This window comes from Pholcus phalangioides, unplaced genomic scaffold (assembly GCF_987345545.1).
Source record: "Pholcus phalangioides strain wild (caught in Gottingen) unplaced genomic scaffold, Ppha-v1.0 ptg000013l_1, whole genome shotgun sequence".
NCBI classification, from domain to species: Eukaryota; Metazoa; Arthropoda; class Arachnida; order Araneae; family Pholcidae; genus Pholcus; species Pholcus phalangioides.
This window is the reverse complement of record NW_028301606.1, coordinates 17,251,153-17,272,479: the sequence shown is the minus strand read 5'-3', so window position 1 is coordinate 17,272,479 and position 21,327 is coordinate 17,251,153. Positions and strand designations below refer to the sequence as shown.

The window sequence follows — 21,327 nt, the reverse complement described above, 5'->3', positions numbered from 1 at the left end:
ATAGGATTGTTATTCTTTTTTTCTTTTCGCACACTAGGGACGAGGCAACAACTTTCTGTTTTCAAATTAGAGGACAGGGGACCGTATAAAAATTTAAATGTCGTATCTCGGTAAATATGCGTCTCCTAGTGAAATAAATGGCACGTCTGAAATAGGTACTTGCTTCTGTTATTTCTTTAGTGTGCGTCATTTTGTGAATCGAGCAATATTAGAAATGTCATCCGCAAATACCACGGCTGCTGTGATAGTCAGAGATCAAAGATCACATCGATATTAAAATTTTATTGAAAGCAAGATTTGGCACTGGAGGGCCAAGAGAAGTTGAACCGAAGATGACAGACAGTATATTCAAACCACGATTCAAAACATTTCAACGAGCACATTTCGTCAAGCAAATGATTATTGATAGCTGAAGAATCATTATGACAGATAGACACTTCCGTATGGAATAAGTGAGACAGCAGCAGCGAATTATATCGACATCGTGCATCGCAAACTGCACGAAAACCAAAGCGTCATATTGATCTTTCATTATCTGTATGCTCCCGCACGTACTTGGGAAAGATTGTGATCGATTCTCGAGTACGTGTGAGTAAGAAATGTTGCCTTAAACATTCCAATATTATATTGCTTCCAATTCTACCAAATCATTTCGTTAGAACTTTTTTAGTTTATTTCAAGGTAATAAACCATCCATGACCCAGAAGAAAAGCGGCATCCAAATCTCTCAAAACGTTGATTGAAATAAATTAATACCCCGGAGTTACGCAATAGATAGGACCGACATTAAGCGCGTGAGTCGAAGTGCAATTTTGCAATATGTTAAGGGATCAATATTGGAACCAATGTTTCTGAAATATACGTCTTCTTGAGAAAAAAAAAATTGCAATAAAACTGCAGATTTTCCTACATGTAATTAAAAAGTTCTCACTAATTTTTGAATTATTTCAAAGCAGGGTAATTTTGTTATTAGTTTTTGTGTCTTTGTATGAAGTCAAGTGATGTGTCGTAATTAGTTGGAATGGCAGGTGAGTGACCGGGTGTTTTGTCAAAAGTATTTAATTAGCATAATTTTGAACTCACCGTATTGAATGGTGATTCTGACTCTCGTGTCCAGAACATTCTTATGTATTCAAATGATTCTAAGGTCCAAATTGATTTTAAAAATTCTGTGGAAAAGTTTAGATTTCAAGTGCGCTGCTTTCCCGGTTCCTACTTTTAGCACCTTGAAAATCAATTCAGTTTGACTATATGGTAGTATAGAATGAAGAATATACTTTTACTTGATTACTTATAACATCATAATTCAGAGGCTCTCTACATGTGCTCCACGGAATCCTTGGGGCTCCGTGTGCGCTTCCCAGGGGCTCCACCGCAACTCGAGAAAAATAAAATTAATCAGTAAATATGATGAATATAAACACGAGGAAAACGTCTGTATACGGTTCTCCGCCGTGGAATTTTTGTACCAAAAAAGAGCTCCGCGAATCAAAAAGTGTCGAGAACCTCACAATCACACAATTCTTGCAAAATGTGTTGAGTTCAGGAACCAGACTTTTTTCACACAAAATCGCGTGTCCCCGAAATCACGTAAATCGGGGTAGCGTAAGTCGGGATACGACTTAACATAAATCAATACACCAAATAATTAGACATTCATAAAGTTTAAAACACGGAAGTTTTTCGTTTGCAGCTGTATAAAATCAATGAATGCATATTCCACGGTTACAGACTGAATAGGGTAAGTATAATTGGTCTAACACACACTGCCGAGAATAAACGAAAATTGCATGTTAGTGATAACAATAATGCATCGAAGACAAGTTACAGAAGTGGTTATAAAATAGAAAGAGGAACATTCGTGACCTTCGCCTATGTCATAAGAGAGAGAAAAATAGACAATCAGCCGGAAATGGAAACCCATGAAGTTTTTGCACGAGAATATAATATTACTACATTCCAGAGACTAACAGAAAAAAACACACACCGACATATGTAAGTAATTCCAGGGATTACACGCGATCGAGTCGGTGTCTAATGAAGGTCATGCGCCGTGATAGAATCGAGAGACACAGAGAGCCAAATCCAATACGATCATATCCTTTTCATTTTAATTGTCTGACAAGGGTTGGCGGGGGTTTGGAATCCTACGGAAATGCATCACTTAAAAAAAAAAAATACCGGGAACCCCTTTTTCCTAATGGAGAATGGGTGGATAACATCGATGTCGAGGAATAAATTCGATTTTTTTTTTCTGAGGGTCCCCTCCTTTTTCCCACAGCTATCCACTTCTTGATGTGACTCATCGTCACTAGAGGATACTAGGATACACGGTGAGAGCACGAGAATCGCAATCGATGTGGAGGGCGGTTTGGAAGGTTCCAGGTTTAATAATGACTTCGGGGCACGCGGCACGAGTATAATCCTCTCTCTTGGTATAACATCTCCTTCCCTCGTATCTACCTCTTGGCATGCATACCTTCACTCTCCGCTGTTCAAACTAACCCACAAGATTCCGGACCCAAATACTTGGCATCCAACGTAGTATGTACAAGTGCGCCACGTCGTTATCTGTAGCCTAATAATACGTGATGCTAGAACAATCACTCGTATAAGGGGAGAGAGATCTCGTTTTAAACGTCTAATTATGTTGCATATCAATAACACGGGTGGAGTATTTATTTGTGTGTGCATTCGTTAATTCGTGTTTTTTTAAAATTTTACTTATCTATTACCAAGAATATTATTTATGAATAATTACATTTAGCACGTGTGCAAAATGTTTCGGGTGAATGACTAATGTAAGGAAAGTTTTCCGACTCTGAGGTCTACAGTCGTAAATGTTCATCAAACAGCTACCAAACCTTGGGAATGTCTTAATGAAGTGATGAGAAGGAAATTGAAGGGAAAAATAATACGAAATTCTCAGCAATAGAGGGCATTTCCTTGTGGAAAAAGGTTAAGTGCATGCTATATTTTGCAACTATGTGACCTATCTGCCCTTGCATTGGAACATTCTGAGTAGAACCGTTTTCATTGATTATTCATTTTCTTAAGAACCGTAATTTCCTGCGCATAATCTGCAAATGCACATTAAACTACTTTCAGAAGAAAAAAAATCCCATTGTATAGATGGCATATTCTTATGTATTTTATGTATATGACGCGTGCAAGATAACCAATGAAATGAGGCTCTCTAAGTATTTCCAATAAAATAGTATATTAATTATTCTAACGAAACCCTGGAACATTCACCAATAACTTCCAACGCCATCTCATCTGTTATCGCACCAAAAATCTGTTTAATCGCTACAGTACCCGTATAATAAGGTTTTATTATTCATGAATTTCATTCATGAATAATGAAACCTTAAAAATGAAGGGGGGGGGGTATCATGTTATTAACATAAATTTTCTTCTCAAACGCCACCTATAATTTTTTTTTTCAAATTAGTTTTCATAATTTTTTATTTTGAAAACATTTATTTCTATTCCAACATCTCATGACAAAAAAGCTGCATACAACACGCAGAACGTGAATGCAAGCAGGTTCCTTATTTGAAACAGTCTATCCGCCAAGGGCAGACAGACCTCTAACACAATACTTACGTAACACGAAAATTCAGGTGTCTGTCATTTCAGCTTCAAAATGACAGAAGATTCTATGAGATACATTCCATGAAAGACAAATGGCAGTATCAGTAGAATGCGAAAGACGTATAATTCTAACAATATAAATACGTTGAGGCCCGTGCAAACTCACACACGCGCACACACACACACGTTCCTGCATGTAACCAATTCATTAGGAAATCCTCAGAGGAATGCTTACGATGTTCGTTTACGGTAAACTAGTGGATAATACTCAGCGTTTCGTTATCCGCACAAAGAAATTCCTAAGCTTTTCCACCTTTAAACCGTGAACTATTTTTCAGGAAAATAAGGCAACTTTTTACAAGAGCATACTATGTTGTTGAAACACTTATAATGAAATGGTATGCAAAGCTCAGAAAAAACTGGATTCATCCAAGATGGAAAGCTGAAACTATGCTAATATATTTTCTGCTTTATCCACATAATTTTGGTTCTTGGGGGGGGGGGGGGGGGGTTCGTAAGATCTGATCTGCAGTAACAACGTAGAATCTTTGTCACATCTGACAATGACACGGCGTCACGCGCGCGAGTACGCAAGTCTCAAATCAAACACTCATACTTCGAGCACACATTTAATTGTCGTAATGGTGTATCATATGTAATATTTTTTTCCCTGATTACAGACATCAACTCTGTAATTTAATGCCGAAATTTGAATAAAACTAAATATAAAGACTTTAGACAGTTTCGGAATACGGCAGCGTTTCCAAGAACGTCTGCTTAATCATTTCCCTGACAAAAACTCAATAACTTCTCTGACTTTGCCTGACCAAAACCCCTTAACAAAATACATATAATTCGAAATATTAACCCTTTAAATATTTTTCAAGTTTCTGTTCACAGAAATTTCCCCTGACTTTGATCACAAACGTTTGCATATTTTCCTAACTTTTGTCAAATAGTTTACATTTTTCCTGACCTTCCAAGTCACCGGGAAAAACCCAGTAGGAAAACTTTAATTACAGAAATCCTGTACTCTTTTTTACAAAATCACAAAACTAATAATTTATCCGCACATTACACAACCTAAGAAAAAAATCCGGGGAAATACTATTATCTATCTCATCACAACATACTTACACAACATAACCAATATCGTAATACCACATCCATTGAATTCTCCCTACGGATTTCGATTATCCCTCCCTGTGAAAATTATTCCGCATTAGATTATTATTTTTTCTCTCTATCAGTTTAATCGATTTCTTCTTCCCAGAGGGATTATTAAAAACGTTTCATTCACTGTCTGCCTCTTCTTCTTTTAACTAGATGCTCTCGAACTGAAACTAATAACGACTACAGCTAACGTTCGGAAAGGTTGAAACGAGAGGACGAGACCGACGGAGACTTTCTTTTTTAGTTTCCAGAATGGGCAAAGTGGAGGGAATTTGAGAAAGAACAGTCCTTTTTAGTAGGGAAAAATGCAAACCGCCATTTGTTCCGATCTCGCGATCGATACCATCACTCTCTTTTCTTTCTACAGCTAAAGGCAGTGCAAACGTTTCCTAAAGCGAGTGAAAGCATTGGAAAGAGAGAAGAGTCGAGAGAGAGAGAGAGAAGGGACATGATGGAGGGTGATAGTTGTAGAAGACTACCACCACCATGGCTTCTAGCTCCCAAATACAATTTCCCTGACGCTGAAATTGCCTCCGGGCGTCCTGTCTAATAACCGAAATAGTACAAGAACAGATAAAACATCACATCAAGAACTGGGAAAAAACCGTGTATAGTCCATGACTATTTATCTATTCTTTCATCTTTTTATTCCACTCCATCTAAAAGGGCAACGTACAATGTAGAGTAATGATGTGTTATGTAAATTAATTAATGAAGAAAGTTGTGGAAAACTAATGGTCTGATATTTATCATCGAGTTTGTGATATGGGAAGGAACTCTACTTAATTAATTACGTTTACTTATTACGCGAGATGTAAAAACTAAATACCGCACTAGTGGAAAAACAACGGGAATGTAGTGTCATCTCCGTCCGGGATTCATGGCCATAACCACTACCGGGACACTATGAAATTTGAATACAACCAGAGAGAGATGGGAGAGCAACTACCCAAAACTGCGCCGTAAATACGATCGCGTGTAGAAGTGGTAGTAGTAGAGAGAGAACTGATATTTTATTTTATGTACCGTATTCCCCTGCATTAATCGATATGCCGTAAAACTCGAGGTTCACAACTTTCTTTTGAATTTTGAAGTCTGACCCGTTCCCGGCATGTTGGGACAGTTTGAAAGGATCACGATATGCATTCAGCCAATTCAAGTGATTTTTAGAATAAAGATATTTGAGAATTTTCTAGAATTTCTGTAACTCAAATTTGCTGGTGTGAAAATACGGACATTCGTGACAGCTGGTCTCCTTCACTGTTTTCCGCATGCCGGCTGATGCTGAGTAATATGGTAATTTACTCATAAGTATCATTCTTAGTTTGCCGCATGAGAAAATTAACCGTTTAGTCCAGCAACAGCATCAGTTTTAATTTCCAGTCTCACTGAACATGACACTAAACATGATGGAGAGTAATAGTTGTTGAAGACAAAAATCACCCCATGGCTTCTAGTCCCAAATACAATTTTCCTGACGCTAGAATTACTTCCAGGCGTCCTGTCTAACAGCAGAAGTAGTACAAGAAGAGATAAAACATCACATCAAGAACTGGAGAAAAATTACACCGTATAGTCCATGACCCTCTTCATCTAGTCTTCAATATTTTTATTCCACTGCAACTGGAAGAGCACCCCATGCAACGTATAATAATGATATGCTATTTGGAACTCTGCTTAATCAATTCGGTTTTTGCTTATTACGCGAGTGATAAAAACTAAAAAAATGTCGTATTTATAAAATTTTAATACGACCAGATGGGAAAGAAACTATCCGAAATTGCGCTATAAATTCGAGCGATTGTAGTAGTGATAGTAGTAGCAGAGAGGGGGGCTACAATAAATGTTTTATTTATATAATTGAATCATAAAGCTTGTTCTTAGTTTGCCACGTGCGAAAATTAATCGTTTTGTCTTGTAACGATGCGGGCACCAGTTCAAATGTTCACTCTCACTGAACATGAATGAACATGAGACTAGACATGGATCTTGAAGAAGTGCAACCACACATACCACGCGTCTTTTAGCTCCAAATACAATTGAATCGTCAAGTTTTTTAAAAAGGCAATAAATCCAAAAACCAAGTTTTTGAGAAATCGAAAGAAACTGTATAAGTGTAGGGTTTTCATTCAATAACCAAAGAATATTTTGGCCCCATGTCTGTCTCTAGGGCCTTGTTTTTGTTTCCTTGCAACCACTCACGTTAATAGCGAATCTTGGAGATACAGTCGTCCCCGCTTAATCGGATAACGGATAACCCTGCTTAAACGAAGAAAATCATCCGGCACCAATATCCCCCCATATAGATATAATACGGACATTTGCCCATATAATAAAGACAATGTAAAAGTTTCTTTGTAGTGCGAAGTGAATTTTGAAGTGAAGATGATAATTTCAACGTCTTTTCCCCGCTTAATCGAACATTACGAGTCAATTGTTGATACACAGCAACCACTGTAAACGTAATTTTTGTATTGAATGAAGACATTTTTTGAATTAGTGAAAAATATGTTACTTGAGATTTAAAAAAAAAATCATTTGTAGCAGCAGGTACTAACTACTTCACCAAATACCAACTCTGACCATATCGCAATTTACTGCCATTAATGAGGTGGGTTGGAAATGAAGGTGATGTCTATTGGTGGTCGCCTCAAGTTCGTGTTAGGGAAAATATCGTATCGGTATCCTCCCTAGGATTCGAACCCAGGGCCGTGACAGTAATCTTCACGGTGGTAGATAAGCATCTTACCACCACGCCCTTCGGGCGAGCAGGTACTGTCCTCCAAGTATTTAAGTTATCTTCAATACGTACATTTAATTTTTTTTCTTTCTGAAGCCAATAGAGGACGCTAACTTTCCTAATGAAAAGTAAAATCTTAAGCGTTGTGATCATTGTAATTATAAAGATAATTTTCATTTCATTTTTGATGCTTGATTTATTCAAGAAGCTTTATTACTATTCATTTTTCATCAGTTCTCAATATACAAACTATACTAACATTGTAAAATGGCAATTGCATTGTTCCCCGCATAATCAGATATTGTGCGCTGGAATCGTTGATACTTGATTTAGCGGGGCCGACTGTACTTTACAGTAAAAAAAAAGTTATTTTGCCATTTTTGGTTTTTATTCTTTTCTTAAACCTAACGATTCAATTTCCCTGACGCTGAAATTGCCTCCAGGCGTCCTGTCTAATAACAGAAGTAGTACAAGAAGAGATAAAACATCATATCAAGAACTGAGGGGAAAAAAGTCCCACCGTATATTACACTCCATGACCCTTTACCCCCCCTATTCCTCCATCTTTTTATTCCACTCCATCTAAAAGAGCACCCCATACAACGTATAATAATGATACGCCATGTAAATTAATTAATGAAGAAAGTTGTGAAAAACTAATACTCTGACATTTATCATCGAGTTTGCGATACGGGGAGGAACTCTACTTAATTAATTCCGTTTACTTATTATGCTAGTGATAAAAACTAAATACCGTATGAGAGAGAGAGTGTGTGTGTGTGTGGAAAAACAATGGGAATGTGTTGTTATCTCCGTCCCGGGATCCGTGGCCATAACCACGACAGGAACACTATAAAATTTGAATACGGCCAGATGGGAGAGAAACTATCCAAAACTGCTATAAATACGAGCGGGCGTAGTAGTGGCAGTAGTAGAGAGAGAGAGCTAATGTTTAATTTATATAATTGACTCATAAAGCTCGTTCTTAGTTTGCCACACGCGAAAATTAACCGTTTTGTCTCGCAACGACGCGGACACCAGTTCGAATTTCCACTCTCACTCTCTGTGTGTGTCTCACATATACAAAATGAGATGGTATGTGTGAGTGAGGTGAAAAGAGGAATCGGGTTCCCTGTGTTAAGTAATGAATTTCATTAGCATGGGTCCACGCTCTGTATTAAATCCCCGTATAAGTGCGTTCGGCCCAATGGAAATTCGCGATATTTACCGAGCGCCCTTTAATTAAAGAGGATCAGAAGGAAGGAGGATAACTTATAACCTACTAATGCCATGGCATTACTACAACTTTACATGACTTGAACAACATGTGTTTGAAGCATGTGAAATTTATGGAATTAATCAAAAGATTGAGACGCATAAAATTACGTCTTGCAGCTATAGTATGGGATGTAATTATTTGAGTGTATTGCTTAGTCGATTATTTTCGGGAACTTACTATTGCCATGTTGAATTGCCACATTTCTTTTAGGTTGGTTTCAAGTATCTTACGTGAAGTGTGCATGCTAAAAATTAAGTCATACACAAAACTTTCCAGGCTATGATCGTGTTGTTTGGTTTACTATGATTATAATGACCAGATCTTCGTGAGATTAAATCGAGACATCTTTTTAGCTTTCCCCCATTTTCATTAAATATCGGAGATTCTCACATAATATTGCAAAGTTAGGATCAAGAATGACTAAACTGTATTACATGGTTTCGTAGTTGGAGGTGTGGCCGTCGGCTGTTTGGCTGTGCTTGGTGGCTACTCCGGTCTGAACGAAAACATCGCCAGGTTTTCCCAACACGAGCCATATTCTTTTGAATAACCAGCTTATATCGCTAAAGGATACAGACTACTACTTTGACTACTTTACCTCACACCAACTTCGGTCATATATCGCCATACCACAATTTCAACCGGAGGAGTTGGGTGGGAAATGAAGGCGCCATCTATCGGTGGTCGCCCCAGGCTCGGTTGGTTAATAAGTTGTTTTTGCACTTCTTTGTCCGGATTCGAACCCGTGGACGCTGACGGTAATCTTCATCTCACTACTGCGAAACTCGGTTGCTATATGGATACATAGCGGGGGGGGGGGGGGTCATGTATATGATTATATATATTATACTATATTACTATATGATACGTATATTTGAGACAGCTGTGGTTTCAAAAGGTGCCCAGCTGACATCCAGGAGGTCAAGGGGTCTCGCAAAAGTGTTCCACAATACTGTCATGCCTGAATATACTCTCCAACTCGTGCTATAACATCGCCCATTAGGGAAGGTGAGTAGTAGTGAAATGTGCGCTAGTTGAAATGTGGATGGCACAGCTTTTGAAAAGCTATGGAAAAAGCAAGTAACGTTTAGATTACCTGCGAATACAATTTTTACAACGTATTTTCCCCGGACAATTGGGTACTGTCGGGATTTGAATCAAGGCTACAATAGTAAAGGCTGTTTTATCCCTTTGAAGTCGCGCCGCCTTGGCACGCTGAGCGTGGTCTCTGAGCTACTGCGTGACGTCACTACGCAAAAACTTTTTAGCAGACGACATATCACACGAAGCAAGCTAATTTTTTGCATTTCAGTTGCTTATTTTACTGTTTAAAATGAGTGATCTCTCGCTCATTGTGTTGTTTTAGTATCAGAGGTATGCATTAAAATCAAGAAATAGTTGCTAAGGGGCCGTTCAAGTATTACGTAAGAAACTTTTTAGCCATTTTTACCCCCTCCCCTTGTCAGCAAAAGTCAGCAAAAGGCTGACCCCCCCCCCCTCCCCTCCCTTGTCAGCAAAATTTCGTCATCAACTCTGCCCCTATGAACCCTAACTCATATTTTCATAAAGGGTGGTTGATGACGTAAGTATTATCCAACCCCCCCCCCCTTGTCATCAAAAGTCAGCAAATCGGAAACACCCTCCCTCCCCCATCGATGATGACGTAATACTTGAACGGCCCCTAAGTAATAATATATTTCGATGTTAGCATTCAAAATGATAATGATAACTTTAAACATGCTATATAAAGATTTGTTTATATGAGTTTGCTTCCAACGTTCTTATGTTGTAGTGGCATTGGTAGTAGCGAAGTCCAAGTCTTATAAAAACTATACCAAACTAAAAAATAAGTTATGATTGAAATTATCTCTCTCCAGTGGGCTTTCTCAACTCAATAAAAAAAAATTAATTAACGTACATGATATTCAACTGAAATGGATCCGAGAAAAATATTCTCAGTGGAAGTTACCTCATAAGCAAATGCATAATTTCTTATTTTAAATGCGTAAATGGTTGAACGAATAAAGCCAATAATAGAAAACTTATGAAAATAAGTTAATTGAAAAAATCATTTTGGAAATTATTCAGTAAAATGGGCAATACAGCGATTTCAAACTGTCTTAATTCACAGGATAGCAAAGTGGGCCTACTCAGTTCTGTTTCAACAATGACGTCATGCTAAAACAGTCCTTATTATATAGCCCTGCAAGAACTGGGCTCCCGTCGTAACCAAAAGAATCCTCGTGCACGAGATCTGCCATTAGTTTGCGAAACAGTTTAATTAATATGAATGTCCTAGAAATGATTCACATTTAATAATCTTAATGTTGTAGACGGCGATGTAGAACTTGCACGTGTTAAATAATGTTAATTGAGTGTATGCGTATGATGTTTACACCTGAACTCAAACTGTCGTTTTCTCTCAGGGCTGTGTATTTACTTGATTTCCTTCAAATTTTTCGATAATCGATACATGATCATTATCCTTCTCTGCAGTCCAACAAACTTCCTCAGTTCCCGAGGACAAGTTTATCCATTAGAATCCGCACTGTCGAAAATCGAAAAATGATGTCACAGAATAGTCATTTCTGATATATCCGGTCTCCATAATTACCATGTAATGTGTTTACCATTCGCGTGTGTGATCTCCCTCTCCGGTAGAAACTCTCTCCAAAATCCACGAGAAGACTATACAAAGAGGTTGTTTTCTCAGCGACCGACACACGCGACTCGTCATGTTGTGCGAGTTTCGTGTTGTCCAAATTACGGTACTGTGTGTGTGTGTGTGAGTGTGTCCAGGATACGAGCGAAGGAGCTTCATCGTAAGGTTCTTTGTTCTAATAAAACTGGATTTACACGACGAAGCTGTAATTACATTAAGATTGCTTTCGCTTCCCGGAATCGATAATTGCAAGAGCAATAGCAGCAGCGGCAGCTGCATCTTCCAAGTTCCCTTATCGACTCTTCGGTGTGGCAGTCATCGTCCAAGATCGAAATCTGACGCCTCGCAAAACCATTAGCTCCAAAACCCGAATCAATCTCAACTCGCTGCTGTGGGGAAAACGATATAACGTTTCCGTAACACTATGCAGCTGAGTGTATATCGTATACGTTTCTCTCTCCTACGCGAGTACTAAGTCGCCAAAGGCACACTATATCTATCAACAATAACGGAAAATTCATTGCATCTAACCTCCATGAGTTGTTCTCCACATGCGATCCGACATAATATCGTTATTCTCATTCCGATTCGCTCCATAACAATACAACTGCTGCAACGAGATAGTCAGTCTTAAATCATAATACTGAATTTCCTTGCGGAGGTTACTAACCCCTATATATGTATTCGATTCCGAGTCTATGTATTCTGTGACCTTGCATAATGACAAAACTGGTGTTCTGCCAGTGGGCATAGAATTGGCTTGCAACTCTCTTATCAATTATAAATACATAATACTGTCGTTTAGCAATATTGCCGTTTCAAAAACAAAATTCAGGAAAAATCGGCAACCCTCCAGTTCAAATTTATATTGCGTATCTGTGATGATTCTAGTTAAGAAATCTCTCGTGGTCTCATCATGGGCGGAGATACGGGAGTCATTGCCCCCCCCCCCCCCGACTGATCTAATGTATCTGAGTATATATGAATTGGCATCATCATCATTTCCCCCCCCCCCCCACCTCCACTAATCATCGTGTCCCTCCAGACTTTCAAGTCTACCTCCGACTATGGGTATACAGAGCATCAAACATTTCTCATTTTCAAAAGTGGATAATACATTCCATTTACACAACAAGAACTAAACATGATTGAGTAAAAGCCGCTCCACACTGCTTTGAACTTGCGTGATCCCACGTCACGTCAGAGACGTTGTAGGTTCTGATTCGTGGAAATTCTTTGACGTGGGGATTCACCACGTCACATAATTTCCACAAATCAGAATTCACAACGTTTCTGGCATGACGTGGGACAACGTAACATCAGAGTAGTGTGCAGAGGCTTATAATATATATATATATATAAAAGTCCGTCTTGGACTCACAAAACACGTCTTGGAGGTACCTTTCACGACAGTTAAGGCGTGTAAGGTGTTATACACTTGCTACGACGCTACGTACAGGCACCGTAAAATACACAATGTTATGAAGAATTCCAGTTTTTCTATTTCATCATTTGAAAACCCATAGTTAAAAATTCGGCGCACACTTTTTCCCTAGAAATTCAAGAGTTTGGAACCCTTACACAGATTGACGTAGACCCCTATCAAATACGGTTAACTCGCATTCAATATTTATAGGAGACCTGACGGTGTTTCGATTAGTACGTGCGAGATTTATAACGCAAAAATGCAATCTTACACGAGGGACACCGGCTGATTATTAATTTTTTTTTGAAGATTCGGACAATCCCACGTTGCCGATTGCTACCATTTCGTCCCGGATACCGTCGACATCTTAGACGTAATCAACGAAAAAATGCAAATACACGGAAAAAATACGAAATTCCTAATGCATTTTGACACACTATAGGTGCCGTCTTGAAAGGATAAAAAATATAACTATTGTAGTTATAAGAATGGTGTGACCATGATGTTTGACAGACGTATTTTCATATACGTTATTTCTTGTATCCGCTGAACAACCGGGTATTAAGATTCGGCAGTCAACCAAAGTGGGATCCTCGGTCAGGGTGGTGTGATTATGTTTACCCTCTACACACACGGTGTGTTGAAACACATAAAGAATTTCGTATTTAACCGTATATTGGCCTTTCTCGTTGATTACCTCTGAAAGTATATCGAGCAAAAGTTTATTCGCTCTTAATTACTACTTACATGCTCAGTGCAAACTGTTAAACACAAACTAAGCGCCATTGCACGGATTGAATCCAGATCCATATGGAATTCAACCATCGATGTCAGTGACCCACAACCCACACAGGCATTATTTCCAAGTCGAAATGGGTAACTTCAAATGCTTCACTCCGTACATGATCTCCAAAAAGAAACCTCCTCAATCCTCGAAGAATCAATTTTAATTTGTTGAGATGCAATCTTCTCTAGAGAATTCTTACTCCCATTCACCATTAAAATAACAAATTTAAATTACACATCTTTCAATAAAGCAAATTTTTCCCGTGTATATGAATTTTCTCTTTTAATTGAATCGATATGAATTTTAAAAAAAAAAATGCATCTCGACTCGTAAGAGAGTAAGATTTTTAGAAAATACAGAAATTCGAGTAGCTTTTCATCGACATGAAAAGACCTCTCTAGTGCTTATCAAGTGTTTTTCTATACCCGTTTCTTTTTTTTTTTTATCCATTGATCTTAGCTTAGCATTAACTTTGTTAGTAATTTCTTCTTCTATGGAAAGAAAATAAATACTTTTCCTTCATTTCCAAGCTAATGACAACTTCTCTTCAAGAAATCGCTGATATAAAAGAAGAAGGGAGTTCCATAATCAATACATTAAGTCACGTAGTTTTTTTTTTTTTTTTTTGCAAAAACAGTAAATATATTTTTCTATGTTTTATTTTGTTTTTAGATTAGAATTCGTTTCCATTTCGGGAATGAATCTATTCGAAAAAATTCATCTCTAATGTATTCTCTCTCTCTCTCTCTCGCAGTTTTTTGGGTTTTGTTTTTTTCATCTCTAGGAGTTGCACGAAATGCGATTGAAATCACGATTTTCTAATCCAAAAACATAACCTGCTCGATAAGCTTATTAGAATCCTTGTTTGTTGATAAGCCTCCATTGAAGGAGAAAAAGAACCCGTCGTCGTCCTCTACATTTTCTTTCTTTTTTTTTTTTTGTAAATCTTTATTTTTTCTTCTTATTTTGATGTTCATTAACAGAATCCTTAACGAGATGCTCGCTTTTCTTCGATATCTTCTAAAAAGTACTCGAGAGAGAGCAAAAGAAACAAAAAAAATCGATACATTTTCGCTAATTATGAAAGTTTAGTTAAAGAGAAAAAGTTGCCTCCTTTTCATTTTATTTATTTATTTAGTTTTTTTCCGAGTATTCATTGACTATATCAACGGAAATCGAATTCTTTGAAATGAGAGGCTTTTTCTGATTTTGTTCCCTCTTTTGTTCTTTTTAGGGACTATAATCGGTTAGGAGTAACGCAATTAATGCGAGAAATGCTACACGTTATGATGCTTAACTAATTCTTTTGGGTGATGAGTAATGATGAAGAAGATTATAGTTGATTCTCTTGGTGGATCCGATCTGATGTGATTCCTGAACTTTTCTCATGTATTTATAAGTATTATTAAGATTATATCGATTGCATCTTTAGTAAAATTATTATTGATTTAGACTGTATTTAAAGCAACAGCGTTTGAGATGCATTGGAACTTTTCGAAAATTAATTTCAATTATTAAAATCTTCGGGGATGTTGTTTCTTTTGCTTCACTCGCGAAAAAAGTATGTTGCTGCCCATGAACATCACACACATTGCGTGTTTGAATTCTTAATAATAACTCGCGGGTTATTATGATACTGTTTCACATTTATTGATGGTTCTCAATGTATTTAGTATAACTAAAAAGTGTTATTACCTAACCCTTTTAGACCCCCCCCCCCACAGCATTAATTTTTTTGAAATTTTCAAGATGTTTTTGCATTGTTGATACTCGGAAAATGACTTAAAAACATAAATGTCAACAATTTTTTTTTTTGTGAATAAATAATTCAGTTTGTTCATTTTTTTTCAACTAAAATGATGCAGGGTACATTCATATTCCCATACAATTTTTCCCTTCTTCTTGCTAATCTTCTTGCTAAATTTTATGCACTAAATCACATTCACTTGAGTGTTTAGCCTCGCACTGTGCATCATGGATCAATACACGAGGATCCCGCTGTATTAAAAAAATCATATTCGCCATATTTCTACTTCAAAACTTACGCAATCCTTCAAGTCAGGGCTCTCAAGTCAACTCTCTCAGGTTAAAAGAAAATTATGTCTACAGTAAGAAAAAGCAACCACCAAATTTGTGGAGCTAGGGTCTGAAAGGATTAATCGAATTGATATCATTCAAAAATTACTCGATCCACACACTTTGTACATTTATAAAATTTGACTCACGCACTCAGCTTATCAATTACCGCTGGTTTTTTTTTTTTTTTTTTTTGTGACGCACCGTGCCAAATTCTTCTTTTGTATTTTTCTATATTTTTTATCATGCCCCCCCCCCCAGCCATCAAAGGTGGAGTCGACTAATCTAATGTATATATGTATATATGAATTGAAATCATCATCATCGTCCCCCCCAGCCATGGCTCGCACAAGGGGGTGGGCTTACAAGGCTCCAGTCCGGGGGCCCGGGACAATTTTCACAATTTTTTTGTTTTTTCACGATATAAATTCATCATAAAGGGGCCCCCGTGAAAGTCTTGTCAGGGGGCTCGCAAAAGATCCCAGCTTAGGGGCCCTGCTCCAGGATGTGGGGGCCATGCCCCCAGCGATAATGACCGTGCCCCCCCCCCCAGACTTCTAAGTCTATCTCCACCTATGATTTTTGTATTTTCCGTATTTTGTTATATTGTATTTTTTGTGATTTTTAAATGCGTGCATTATATGTAATAAGTGTTTTTCATCACAACATGATCTCACTCTTAATTGGGTTAATGGTTAAATCTAACATGTGCCGATACAGCCTAGACCAGCGGTTCTCAACTTTTTTGACTCTCGAAGCCCTTTTGGGCAAATAATTTCTATGGCGGAGCCCCGTAGACCCATTTTTTACTTATTCAGCTAAATTACTGATTTATTTTTATTATTCAAAAGTAATTAAAAATATTTTTTTTCAAATGACTTTTTTTTTATTTTATTTTCCTCGAGCGGCCGCGGAGCCCCTGAAAAGCGCACAAGGAGCCACAAGGGTGCCACAGAGCACCGGTTGAGAATCGCTGGCCTAGACCATAGTTTCCCAACCTTTTTTGTCCCACATCGGTCCCTTCTCCAGAAATATTTTTCTCCCAGCGCCCCCCTAACGTAATCTAACCCATAGAATCCTATGCTATACCCGTAGCTTCTACCGCCCCCCTGGAACATCCCATCGCTCCCCCCCCCCCAGGTTGCGTTAACGCCCACGTTGGGAATCACTGGCCTAGACCGTATACGATATGAAATAAAAGAAGAAAGAATTGGGACGCGCGCTGTTTGGAAGGAGATTATAACTATCTAGGAAATTATGTAAAAACGTTGATTTTTATTTGGAAGGAAAGACGTTGCATTAATCAAGCCAAAGTCTAGTTTCCTCCAAAATAGATAAATCATACTCCTGTCAGATCATCATGTTTGACAACAACATCTCTTGAATATTTCTAATCAAACAAAAGTGTATGCACACAGTATCTGAAACGACGATGGGCGTATTAAAGCATGTGCAATTGACAAGGCGTTTAATGTTTTGAAAATATTTATGAGGTTTGCTTTGAGCAATAGGTTTAGAATATGTGATTGCATACGGGCTCCAGAGATTCCGAATACATCCTGGCAGTGGAACTCCGTAATTGCACTTAACAAGTCACAAGTGTAAAGATCTTGAAAGTCTGTTTAAAGAGTGAAATTGTTCTCATTCCAGAAATACGTATATATTGGGAAATATTTTTGAAAATACTGTTTCAATTAGCATGTTCTTATTAATGCTTGCACATGTTCAATCAGACTGAATCCGGAATTTATACAAAATCTCAATGAAAAAATCCTAATGGATAGAAATACACCACTATTGCAATATTCTTCAAAAATAAGTGTTGCCTGGGTTTTGAATTTCCCAGGAATTTGAAAGCCAAGTAATGATAGACACATTTAGAAATTAACGAATAACTAATGACCTAATTAATGGTTTGTGATTGCCAACCAAACTTCAGTTGGCTTCAAATACCGACTGCGAAGGCAGTCCCTGAAATCATATATTTAAAAAAAAAAAAGTGAAACAACCTTCAAACCAACATTTTTACAAACATGAAACCACGCGTAAAACTAACGTTATTAAATATATATTATCTATATTTTAGATATCAATCATTCGAGAACAGCCATGAAAAGACAGGAAGTAAGTCAATCACCAACGGAACGGATCGAACCAAATCAAATCCTGTCCAATTCGCGCTGCAGCCACGCACACAAAACGCGAGTCGAATCGCGAAATTCCATTCTCAGGCCATCTCCAACGAGAGCAAACCATATTACGAAGTTACATAGTCGTGCAAATCAGCTCAAGTTTGCAGTACTAAACGGTCATAGCGAGCAAACAAGAAACATTCACCTAAAAGCCGAAATTCCACACGCGTCTATCTACCATTATCAAATATTTCCACGCGCACACACACACTCTCTTCTCTCTCTATCTATCTATCTATCTACCGACGTAGCCCTTCAATTCCATACAGTACTACATTGGCACCCAATCAAACATAACAGCTTTGCTAAACATTTCCGGACGTACACATACAAATGGTCCAGAGAGAGAGAGACGGCACATGACAAACAACGTGCTAGAAACGTTAAGCACAACGCATTTTCCCTATCTTCATCTCTCAGCATTAAATAACCAAAAAGAGGCCTAAAAAACTGATTTATCTAAAATAAAAAAATATATTAACAAGAAAATGATAAACAAAGAATATGTAACAACAATCTTATTTCCCACATGCACAACATTCCCATTTGTATTTTTTCACTGAATAAATTGAATTACAAAAATTTTGTTTTCAAGAGGATTATCATTTCCCCTTTCCATTCAGCAACCTTCGAATCAACATTTTTTTTTAACGCCATGTATCACGTATCAGTCAATTCGATATACATACCGATCACTCGAGGACAGACAGGAAATAAGTCAATTACTAATAAAACGGAACAAACCAAATCAAACTCGGTCCAATTTGCGATGAATTCAAGCACACAGAAAGCGAGTGGAATTCCGAAATTCATCTCAAACGAGAGTAAACCATATTACGAAGTTACGTAGTCGCGCGAATCAGCTCAGGTTTGCTTTACTAAACGGCCGCAGCAAGCAAGTAAGCAACGTTCTCCTTAAGGGCACTTAAAAGCCGAAATTTCATACACTTTAGTCCATCAGTCAGTCTACCTCCTCCAAAGATATTCACAGACACGATCTCTCTATCTATCGATCTTTCGAATTCCATGCCGTACTATATTGGCACCAAATCAAACATAACAGCTTTGCTAAACATTTCCGGACGTACACATACAAATGAACCAGAGACAGGGACGGCACATGAAATGTAGCAAGCAACGTGCTGGAAACGTCAAGCACAACACTTCTCTCCATCTTAATCCCACCTCATAAAAATCTCCTCATCTTAATTAAATTTTCAACTACAGACTTCCACAGACTTTCAAAAAAATTATTCACCCAAAATTATTTTACATTAAAAATCCCTGTCCTTCCCTTCGTTATATCTCAGAAATATTCACAGGACAGAAAATATAAAAAAATCCTATTTCTCACATGCGCAACGTTCACATTCGTCTTTTTCCACTGGATAAATTGAATTTTAAAGGAATTTTAGTCTTCATTTGTGTTTTGAAAAATTTCATTATCACTTTCCATTGATATAAAATTAGTTATTAGTATCCTTTGTGCGTTATAGGGATAAGGGAAACGGTGACTCTACTGACAAGGAATATCCAACTCGAATCCTGGAAATGCATGTTCTTCGAAGTTACAAAGTCACTCAAAATCACCCCAGGCTCGCACTACTAGTAACGGTTGTATAACAACATTCTCCTTAAGGGCACCTAAAAGCTAAAATTCCGCACACGCACGTCTATCTACTTTTACCAAACATTTCCACACGCTCTTCCCAGGCTTTAAATTCCATACCCATACTTCATTGACACCCAATCAAACATAACAACTTTGCTAAACATTTCCGGACGTAGACATGCAAATGGACCAGAGAAGCACATGACATGTAGCAAACAACGTGCTGGAAACGTCAAGCAAACTTCTCTCTCCCCATCTTCATCTCTCGACATTAAATATTCAACTACAGATATCAACAGGCTCGAGAAAATTATTTACCTCAATTCTATATAAAATCAGAAATATATACTTACAGTCGAAATTCCTGTCCGTTATATCTCAGAAATATCCACAGGAGAGAGTAATATAAACAAAAAATATAAAAACAATCTTATTTCTCACATGCACAACATTCACATTTGTCTTTTTTTCCCACTGGATAAATTAAATTTCAAAGAAGAAATTTTAGTCTTCATTTTGCTTTTTGAAAAGGATTATAATTTTCACTTTCCATTTGATATAAAAATTGAAGTTTTGTTTGGTATTGTTTTTTGTGTGATACAAACGGAGGACGGTGATTCCTCACACGGAATAGACAGACAGAGCTCTCGCACTACACGTCTTGTCCGCCGCGAGTCGGGCGCTCAACTAAAACTATACAACACTGACTGACTCGAAAGCAAGAGCTTCTCTCGACAGCGGCGGCACCACGGCACTTTCCTATGCTTCTCTTTTCCGTTTTATATTTTTTTTTGTTTTTTATTATTATTTCTATCCTTTTCCCTTCTCTATCCCCTTCTATATAACTCGCGCCACATCACAACACGCGCGCTCTCGCGTTTAAGGACGCATGCGTATTTCGCCTCTTTCTCGGATGAATCCAATATCTAACGATGGGGGAAATGGATGCTGGATTTTTCAAAAAACCCGAGAAAACTGGCGTCAGGAAAAGTGACTTTTTTTTTTTTGTATCTTTCAGATGCGTTTGCTCACTTTGTTGTTTTGTGTTTGTTTGTTAATCATTGGTTTGGAATAATTATTGAATATTTGTTTAATGTGAATAACTTTGGAGAAAAACTTGTTAAACTTGTAAAGTTGTGTTCTGATGATATTAATAATTTTTGTATTTGTTGTTATTGAGGAAGTTCTGTAGCAATAATTATTGTTGATGTGTTTGATGGAAATACTTGACGTGTGAGGAAGTGGCTGGAATAGTGTTTGATTAATAAACGATTGCAATAGTTTTGCTTTCCGTCTTTGATTACAGGTATGGATAGTATTGGAAAATAATTATTATGAATGGCTTTTTATTTCTCCACATGTTTAATGCATGTAAATGATGCTGGTAATCACACCTCGCATGAAAATCGTATACTCGTACATAAAACATGCATGGTCAGTAATAAGTGTGTGTTTTAGTAGGTTTTCAACCCCTTTGTGGATAATGCCTTTTATTTTAATTATTTGGCTGTATACGATGTATTCTTAGAGCACAGGGAGTCCTTGAGGAAGCAATATGATAGCCAAGAGGACTAAAGTAAACTTTTATGATCGAGCAGCGAGTATACACGCACACTTTCCACATAATTTGGAATGTTTCAGGCAGTTCTTCAACACAATGTTTATGAAATACTATATACAAAAATTCAAGCATCTACCATTTTCGCTTTAAAGTAAAGAAGACAGATGATAGTGCCACCAGTGCACAAAACATACGTATGACCGAAAACATAAATACATTAAG

The 21,327-nt window shown here is 37.5% G+C and overlaps 1 protein-coding gene across 5 annotated transcripts in view; it reads right to left on the bottom strand.

Annotated features, from left to right (window-relative positions):
* LOC149078684 (plexin-B-like) overlaps positions 1-20,015 on the bottom strand; it is a 316,513-nt gene extending 296,498 nt beyond the window's left edge. For all 5 annotated transcript variants that reach the window (XM_089240827.1, XM_089240830.1, XM_089240832.1 and 2 more), the window contains exon 1: positions 19,898-20,015. The gene's annotated coding sequence lies outside the window, so the exon portion shown is untranslated. The remainder of the gene's footprint in view (positions 1-19,897) is intronic.
* Between the last annotated feature and the right edge of the window lie 1,312 nt (positions 20,016-21,327).